This window comes from Mytilus trossulus, chromosome 9 (genome assembly GCF_036588685.1).
Source record: "Mytilus trossulus isolate FHL-02 chromosome 9, PNRI_Mtr1.1.1.hap1, whole genome shotgun sequence".
In the NCBI taxonomy this organism is placed as follows: domain Eukaryota; kingdom Metazoa; phylum Mollusca; class Bivalvia; order Mytilida; family Mytilidae; genus Mytilus; species Mytilus trossulus.
The window spans coordinates 55,109,183-55,117,959 of NC_086381.1; the positions used below are offsets into that span (position 1 = coordinate 55,109,183).

General features: G+C 33.3%; 1 long non-coding RNA gene across 1 annotated transcript; it reads left to right on the forward strand.

Annotated features, from left to right (window-relative positions):
* The first annotated feature begins 3,573 nt into the window (after positions 1-3,573).
* Positions 3,574-8,515, forward strand: LOC134684009 (uncharacterized). Its single transcript, XR_010101141.1, has 2 exons — positions 3,574-3,982; positions 7,708-8,515. It is a non-coding gene; the product is annotated as an uncharacterized LOC134684009 (long non-coding RNA).
* The last annotated feature ends 262 nt before the right edge of the window (positions 8,516-8,777 follow it).

An 8,777-nucleotide genomic window follows, 5' to 3' on the forward strand; every position in this document is an offset into this window, starting at 1 on the left:
TTTATGTAATATATACGTGTTTCTCGTTTCTCGTTTTGTTTATATAGATAAGACCGTTGGTTTTCCCGTTTGAATGGTTTTACACTAGTAATTTTGGGGCCCTTTATACCACTGTAGCTTGTTGTTCGGTGTGAGCCAAGGCTCCGTGTTGAAGGCCGTACTTTAACCTATAATGGTTTACTTTTTAAATTGTTATTTGGATGGAGAGTTGTCTCATTGGCACTCACACCACATCTTCCTATATCTATATAAGTTTGTTCATTCGTTATCACATTTGAAAATGCGAATATTCGTAGATTTCCATTTTGTGACTTTTCTTGTTGATGCAAGTTTTTTTGGTAGCTTCATGCCAACCTGGTGAGTCTTAACATTTTAAGTTGATTTGTTTGTTCTTGTGTTTTTCGATAACAGCACTGTTCCGGAATAAAGGAGGATTAAGCAGTCAAAAGATGTTCAACTTTACCACATTCTACATGTGCCTGTCTAACCAAGAGCCTGGTGTTGCACTGGTTGTTGTTTATTGTTATATTTGTTTTCCCTTTATTGTTTAGTTATAAATCAGGTCGCTAATATTTTTTTTTAAATTGTCTTTTATGACTGATTATACGTTATCGGTTCGGCTCAGTGCTGATAGCCTTGCGGTGCAAATAAGTTGTGTTAATCTACGTTGTTTGCGCTCCGTTAGAAGTATCACTGTCGATCATACCATATCTACTTACTTTAAACTAAATTGCCTGCCCTTTGGTCGGGTTGTCTCTTTGTCACGTTCCCCTTTTCCATTCTTAATTTTATTTCCTTATGAAGATCATGGTGGATTAAATCTGGTGGTATAGCTATGTAAACCTCTCAGTCCCATAAAATTCCATTGTATTGCTAACAATGTGTGAACAAATATACATAATAGTGAAAATGTCAATTAACAAACTTACAATAGGATCAAACAGGAGAGAGCTGTGATCTATAAAACTTATAAAAACCTACATGCCTGATCCGAGTTTTGAACCCTAAGCTCGTTAGTAGTTGCATCATAGGCATGTTATTTTCTAATAGAGAATTTGATATTAATGACGAGATCTTTGACTGTTTCTGTGAACTTTTATGGACTAAGGACGCTTAAAAGCTTGACTATCATAAAGTCGCGTGTCTGTTACTGATAACTGTATTCTGTCCTCTAGATATAAATTGATCTTAATATATAACGCCACTTTAAGCACTTTTAATAATATTATAGTGTTCTGTTTTTGTTGGTAAATGAATCCAGAGAGAACCACCGACCTTCCCCAGGAACACCCTAGTCAATTGAGATTGGAGTCAAACGGTCACGTATAAAGATCGACTAAATAAATGCTGACAAGCTTAGACCATTCGGCCAATGAGGTCTTTAACCTCTAGATGTCTTTTGGTTAATCACGTGGTTGGATTGCTGTCTCAATGACGTACAATGTATAACTCATATCTTATTTTGTTTGATATGTTCAATAGTAAACACAGTTTTCAGTGCTTAAATGTAATTATCTTGAATGTTTGTTATACATGTACATGTATCTATCTATAAAGTAATAAAACGTTTACGAAGGAACGTACAGTATCATAAAAACAATTTCAGAAATAGCCTCGTATATGTACTTATTGTCTTGTTTGTGGTAAGAATGAGGGGTGGATAAATACCCTGCCACTTCCAGTGTGTTTTTTTTGTGTTTTTTCTATTTAAAATCAAGTGAAATTATGTGTCGATCTCTTAAGTTGAGCCTTTTTCACTTGATTTTTACAGTATGCTCTTATGTTGTACAGTTTCATCACTATTCCAGGCTTCAAGAAAGGGCATATTTTTCATATCGACCCCTTTTATAGCCGCCTACAAGGTATAGGTTATTCTCATTGTTGACGGTTATACGGTTGCCTTTAATTGCTGAAATCTACTCCATTTAACCTTTGGAGAATAGTAGTCTTATTGGCATTCGTAAATTTTGTACCTCATCTCCTTATAGTTGTATTAACTATTGATACGGCATTATTTCTCAGTTCTCGAGCGTGTTTTAAATCAGATGTTGTATCTATATGAAAGCCACCAGAGACCAAATTTGAACAAATGATGTGCTTCATTTGAAGATACAAAGTCTGCAATTTGTTGCTGTTAATATGGTTACCAACAGAAGAATATCGGTGTTAATAATAAAAGTTTCTTATACTACTGGCCAATATTCGTGATAAAAATTGATTAGAATATATTTAAGATGTGTATTAAATGCCATGTACTAATATGGTAAGAATAAATTACACGATCAGTAATGTTGTCAAACTTCAAACGAAATAATTATGAATATTCAGTACATTGATTATTTAAACTTACAATAACATTTTTATGTCACGATTTGATGCATGAAAAACCACGTCCACTCTGCGTTTGTTAGATGTATTTCTATTTTATCCTTCTGGTGAGTTAATAGGTATAGGAAGATGTGGTAGGAGTGCCAATGAGACAACTCTTCATCCAAATAACAATTGATAGAAGTAAACCATTTACTTTTCTACATTGGCTAGAGGTATAGGGGAAGGTTTGAGATCTCACAAACATGTTTAACCCCGCCGCATGTTTGCGCCTGTTCCCAAGTAAGGAGCCTCTGGCCTTTGTTTGTCTTGTATTATTATAATTTTAGTTTCTTGTGTACAATTCGGAAGTTAGTATGGCGTTTATAATCATTGAATCAGTATATTTGTTTAGGGACCAGCTGAAGGACGCCTCCGGGTGTAGGAATTTCTCGCTACATTGAAGACCTGTTGGTGACCTTCCGCTGTTGTTTTTTTATATGGTCGGGTTGTTGTCTCTTTGACACATTCCCCATTTCCATTCTCAATTTCATTATAGTTCAAGGTACGGCCTTCAGCAGGTAGCCTTGGTTAACACCGAACAAAAAGCCTTTTTCGACTGAGTTTTAAATTGTTCATCATTTTACCATCGGTAAACTATAAAAGTCATCTTAAATTGTCTTATCTGGTTCTATTACTTTCTTATGAGGTAGAATTATTTATGTATGGTGTAGAAACCTTCTGTTTTAGTTCAATGAAGGTATAATTAAAGTTGATTATAGATTTAATTTAAAAATATTAAAGAATCAAATTTGACAGAGACATCAGCAATTTTGTCTCGCCACTTAATGTTATTCAAACGGTCAAATACATGTACAAGCATACGATTGCACGATTGCTCTAATATACGTAATAGGTAGTTTACCGTGATAGAAATTTCCAAGGACACAATATATTCAGGTCAACTTACTTATATATATCATTCAATGTTCGGAAAAGTTCATTAAGAGTCATAAATTCATCAACAAACAGCTCTGGCATTTCTTGCTATCTAATTTTGTCCTACCAAACTACTAAGTGTTTAAAACAGGGATGCACATTGGCTTGGCCATAATTACATAAATAATAAAACAAAAGATCATTTTATTCAGACAGATTTAATGATCGAACGACCAAATATAGTTTAATAAAAATCAACAAATTTATAATAATACATTAACAACAAACAGATGCAAATTCGCGCGGGTATGTTAAGGCATTTTTTTCAGGGGCAAATAACTCTTGTGATGCTCATGAATATTAATGAGTAACGTTGCGTCTCCATAGTGACGACGCTGTCCGCTTCAGTTCTCTGGTCGTCAATCGCTCTTGTATTTTGATCTTTTTATTGATAAACTATGTAGAATTAGATAAATAATGATAGTTTGTTGAAAATAAAAATTATATGTCACATTATTTTTCAAGCCATAACTTGTATTGTATGAAAATCCTACTTGTCGATCTCGCAACGGAGGCGTGGCTTGTTTTCCTTATTTGGAAAACCGATTCAACAGGAAGCTTGAAATCCACATGTTTTGAACGGACGGATTTTTTTTGTTGCAAGAGGCGAATAATGGCCCATATACCCAAGGATTTCAGCTTACAAGCCGAATTGTACGCCATAACTTGACTATGAGTAAGTATTCTGTCGTCTTTTTGCTGTTTTCTGTAGCCGACTATCTTCATTTTGACAAAAATCTACCCTTGAAGTTGAAATTCTCCCCCTTTTTTCCATCTGTTTTAGAAATTATCCCTGAACCAAGGAATTGCATAGTAAACTATGTATGAACTGTCTTAATTGCAAGTCATTTTATGGTCCACAGTGTTTATGTGCAATTTAGGTCAAGTTTTAAAATACCCATGAACTGTCCAGGAAATTTGTTATGCTATAGTTTCACTTGTTGGTGTAAAAAAAACATAAGCCCCCCCCCCCCCCCCCCCCTTAAATCCGCCTCTGTTTGTCCTGTACCCAAGTGTAAATCTTATATATACAATATATACCCTTATTTTATTCTGTATGCTTCTTTGTACATATATACATGTTTTAGTTCTTTAATATGTATATGAATAAAAGGAGATGTAGGGTGTACATTCATTTGACTTTGTACATTTTTTGTGTACATAATCATATATTAAGAGACAGCTACAGAAGTTCTTTATGTTCAACATTTTGTACTACCAGAATAAGGTTTATTGTGTTGCTATACTTGTCAGTCTTTATGAAATAAGTAACATGTGTATAGGCCACACCAATTTTATTCCTTGTTTGACCAACCAACCCGCCCCCAAATATTTGTTTCATAACAGGAAATTTGTTATTTATTTTTTTATCACCCTTACTGCATTTGTACTGCATTTGGAAATGCAATCATGTCCATTTCCCACATCATTTTATGTAAATATTATAAAAAGATATTAACACTTGTTTTCAAATCACTGTCTTACCTGTATTTATTGTTTAAAAACTATAAGCACCCGACCACACTGTATAAATATATTGTGCAATTTTTTTAATAATAATTAAACCTATATATCCCAAGTGAGAGTACTACGATATAAATATATAACAGAAAAAAATGCCTGAACATTTGTTTCCTTCCCCTTACTTACAAAATATGTTCGTTGTCAGAATTGCAAATATATTGTATGCCAGCAGAACAAAACAACCCATACTGATTACTCGCTGCATGTGTATGTACCTGTGAGGATTGATTTGGGGGCTTGTCGTTCAGTAGTTTGTTGATTTGGTTCATAGACTGTAATTTCTCAGTTTGTATATATATATATTAGATTGTTTGTTTTCTTGTTTGAATTGTGTACACTAGTTATGTTGGGGTCCCTTATGCCCTTATAGCATGCTTTTAAGTCTGGGTAAATTAATAGCCCTAGCCTGTGTAAAAGGCCAATAAATGAATTTGTAATTATCAGGTTGGGAAGAACCCTTCCTCAAGTAAGAGGTTATTTTACTGTTATAGAAAAGAAAAATAGAATAAAGCAAGGGTTTGTATAGTGCTACTATAAAAATTCTTGGAAAAGCTTAGAATGTTTTACTTAAAACAAGGAAAACTACATCATATTTGAAACAACTTTTCTAAAAGAGGCGTCCACACTTTCTGAATAATATAAAAGTAAATGATATTTTTTAGTTAATTAAACATGTTAAGTCCAGAAGTATAACAAAACATATGGACAAGTTTTGACCATTTAATACCAGATAGCTATATAGAGGGAGGGTAGGAGGGGTCCTGATCCCGAAATCCCAGGCTTAAACAAACTCGCAATCCCGAGGTCCTGAATTTAAAATAAATGAAATCCCCAAATTCATAAAAAAGAATTCCCGGATCCTGAAAGGGTCAAGGTAGCACTCCACAGTTAGAAAATAAAATTAAAAATGAGCCCCAAAATGTTTTATCATCCCCTATTTCTGGATTTCTAATACATTAACCTAACTGTTTGTGTTGTACATGTGCATATGTATGTAATCAGTATCTTCCATAGATTCAATTTTCCAAAGTTAAAAGGGTGAAAATTAATTCCTTTTATGTGTATCCATGGCAACATTCAGCATTTATTTACCATAAAATATTGCAAAAAGGGGGGTGAACATGTCATATATCCCCCCAAAATTTGGATCAAACTAGAATTTCAATGCCTTTGAGTGATACCTTTTTAGAAACTGTTTTCTTAAATCTTCCTAATGATCAAATAAAAAATGGGTGTCTTTCGCCTCATTTTTTCGTAAAATCCAATCACAAAGTTCGTGCGATAAAAAGTTGGAAAAAAACATTACAATAATTGCCGGACCAATGTATGGTATGGACATGCAAATACGGACTGTCATACAGAAAACAGCCTATATTACATACATAACATAACCTTGATGTTCATATAAACCCAATACAAAGGCTATTTTAATACTCAGCTATCCAAAAATGAATTTTATTGCACACTAGCTCTCATATTTAAAAAATCCACAGGGGCCAAAATGCGAAACTACACACCTAACTGTGGAGTGATACCTTAAGGTGAAATTTTTCCCCTCCTGCCTCAACTTTTTTTATGTTTTCTGTGTTCTACCCAATCCCAAAATCCCGAGCTTAAAAACACCGATCCCGGAGTCCTGATAAAAGACCTGTCCCCCTCTATATAGTTCTTTCAGAAAATATAAGGCGTTTTGTACTAAAAAGTGGGGTTTTTTTTACAAAAAAATATATAATAACTATATATAATATTCTATAACATTGTGGGGTGGTTCCCAACTGGATTATGACTTTGATGGTGATTTGTATCTTTGGCGCACATATACAACATCTATTATTCAATTATTTTTTGGTGTACAGGGAAAAACACGTCATAAATTAAAGAAATGTCAGGGTACAAACTTGTGATAAATCAAGCTTTAATATCATGAATATTGTCAAAATCTAATATTTTATGCTTCACCTAAAACAATTGCAACACTGGGTTGCTACATGTGTATATATGTTGTTTAATGCTTATTTGGTATAGGCTTGGAAATTAGAACATTCACTGTTCTGAAATGTAATTGTATAATAATTTAAAAAAATAAGACGTAAAATAGATTTGTCGTTTCGAACTCTTATATGCATTCTGGCTAATATTTTCAAAAGTGTTCACCAAAAAGTTGTGATTGGCTTCACACGTACGAAATATTTGAATTCCATCCAATGATGTGGCATTATTTTCATTTTGGTGTACGAACAATGAGATTACCATTTACCCATATAGTCCTATATATAGATTCGGGAAAAGGCGAATTACCTACCTGAACCTTTGTGTTTCAAATCGGAGACTGGAAACATGCATACATAAATTTAAATTCATTTTGCTTTGACTTAAATTATCTAATATGAAAAAGAAGATGTGGTATGAATGCAAAAATGACAACTCTCCAGAAGAGAACAAAATGACACACAAATTAACAACTTTAAGTCACGGTAGGGGCCCTGAACAATGAGCAAAGACCATACCGCATAGTCAGCTATAAAAGACACCGAAACTACAATGTGAAACAATTCAACATGTTCAAATGAGACAGGCACATATATTTACATACACACATAATGTAGCGGAGTTATTTTTATTTTGCAAAAACTTGTTATTTTGATAGTTGGTGAGTATTTTACAAAATGTTAGGTGGATATTGTTAAGTTTTTAACACATCTCTTTTCACAGAAGTTTTGCATGTAAGTTTGGATCACAATATAATCATTGATAATTAGTGCTTCATATTTATATAGGAAAAATATTTTTATCAGTAATACTGTTATACATGTACTGCATGCTTACTGGATTTTTTTTTGTGTACACAATTGTCAATTGTTACTTTTTGTATTACAGGTTCAAGATGACAATGATGAGAACAAAAATGGAAAGGATACTTGCCTTACATTTACATTGCAATACATGACTGCAGGATATATGAACAGAAAACATGGACAACAATGTGTAATTCACAGCAACATAACTTTTTGAAATTGAGTAAAGATAACTTTCCAACCAGAAGTTCCACAGTGTGATCATGGTGATGTCAAACAGCATGTTAAAAATGATTTAAAACAATATAGTAAGACTCAGCTTGAAGGTGAAAGGAGGACCCAGTTTTTGACACCCACTTTTCTTGCCTGTTTTTTCTGGACAGAAAGAAAACCCTCCATTTAAATAGAATGCAGAAAGTGACTGTTAAATTGTAAAATTAACGGAACCTACAGAATGACAGATGGAAACATGTGTAGAGAAAAAACCTCATGTAATCTATAAAGTAATTCAACATCTTGTAGCAGCCTCGTAGAGATCGTTCCACAGCAGTAAAGGATGGTCAAAGGTGACCAAGTTCTAATTTCAACATGAACACAGACATGTCAGACAGAGATTAATCTCAACAATTACAATTTGATTAAAAAGAATGTGTGCACATACATTTTATACATGTACGTTGTACAATGTTGAACCTGTATAGTGGAAAAATTACATGTGCAATTTATTACGGACAGAAGACCAACAAAACAGGGCTAAATGTTATAGATAACTGTAAATTTACATTATGTTCATAAGAACAGCAGTATCAACATTTGAACAGTAACATCATCCATAAATTTTTGTCAAGCATGTATATCAAAACATTAATTTGATTAAATATTTCTATTCATGCAATGTTCTTACATGACAATTTCATGAGCAATTAGGCCAGTTTGATTTCAGATTTTTATGAAAGTTCTTGGATGTTTCATCATGTTCATCACAACTATTTATAGGTTACTGTACAGCTTTCAACAATGAGTAAAACCCTTTATCATTTGCATTTATACATACAATTACATTTGTACATGAGTTATGCTACCGTGAATACTCAAATTAACAAATAATGACAGACAGCAACTTAAAAAGGACAACATAAGCTTTAGCTCAAG